General features: G+C 44.8%; 1 protein-coding gene across 1 annotated transcript in view; it reads left to right on the top strand.

Moving 5' to 3' along the window:
• The window catches only part of lars2 (leucyl-tRNA synthetase 2, mitochondrial), a 31,179-nt gene that overhangs the window by 28,201 nt on the left and 2,153 nt on the right, over positions 1 to 825 (top strand). The window lies entirely within an intron of this gene.

The raw sequence follows: 825 nt of genomic DNA, 5'->3' as shown, positions 1-825 counted from the left end.
GTGTGTGTGTGTGTGTGTGTGTGTGTGTGTGTGTGTGTGTGTGTGTGCGTGCGTGCGTGAGTGCGTGTTTATGCGTATGCATGTCTAGTGGTATGCTTTAAGCTAAATAGATAAGTGGGTCAATAATTAAAAGCCAGTAATTGAGCCGCCGTGTTTTCCCGGACTCGCTGTTACTCTCTCGCCATCATTTCTTGTGACTTTCTTTCCGCCCGTGAGCGAAATCACACAAATATCGAAAGCCCTCGGTTTGGCATCGTCAAACAATCGGAGAGAATATCCAGCTGTGGAGGGAAGGTTTGGATCAGATCCAAGCATCACACATGCTAACACTAGCACATGAATGAAAACACATACACACATGACACCTGAAAGCACACACACACACACACACACACACACACACACACACACGTCACTCTTCACAGTCCTGGATATCGACTCAGTTAATAAACGCGGAAACGGCTTTAATCTGACCGTTAGAGGTTTGTATCCCCTGAAAGAACCTGCTAATCCTTGCATACACACACACACAAGATGTGATGATAGCAAACACAGTGAGTTGACTGTCTTTCACCGGTTGTATTGTCCTTCTGTACTCTGACAGAGAGACAAGAAAGCCCAAGACAGAAATGAAAGTAACATGGAGTGTGTTGGGAGTGAAAATAATGCTCCTTTACACATTTTCACATTTTCATCTTTGGATTCTTGTTTTCTTCATGTTTCCTTCTTGTTCATCTCTCACGCATGAGTCATCAATCCCATACACCCTGTCTCCCCTCACACACACACACACACACACACACACACACACACACACACACACAC

This window comes from Anarrhichthys ocellatus, unplaced genomic scaffold (genome assembly GCF_004355925.1).
Source record: "Anarrhichthys ocellatus isolate YVR2014 unplaced genomic scaffold, GSC_Weel_1.0 scaffold13, whole genome shotgun sequence".
In the NCBI taxonomy this organism is placed as follows: domain Eukaryota; kingdom Metazoa; phylum Chordata; class Actinopteri; order Perciformes; family Anarhichadidae; genus Anarrhichthys; species Anarrhichthys ocellatus.
Note: the sequence above shows the minus strand (reverse complement) of the source record. Positions and strands in the feature narration are given on the sequence as shown.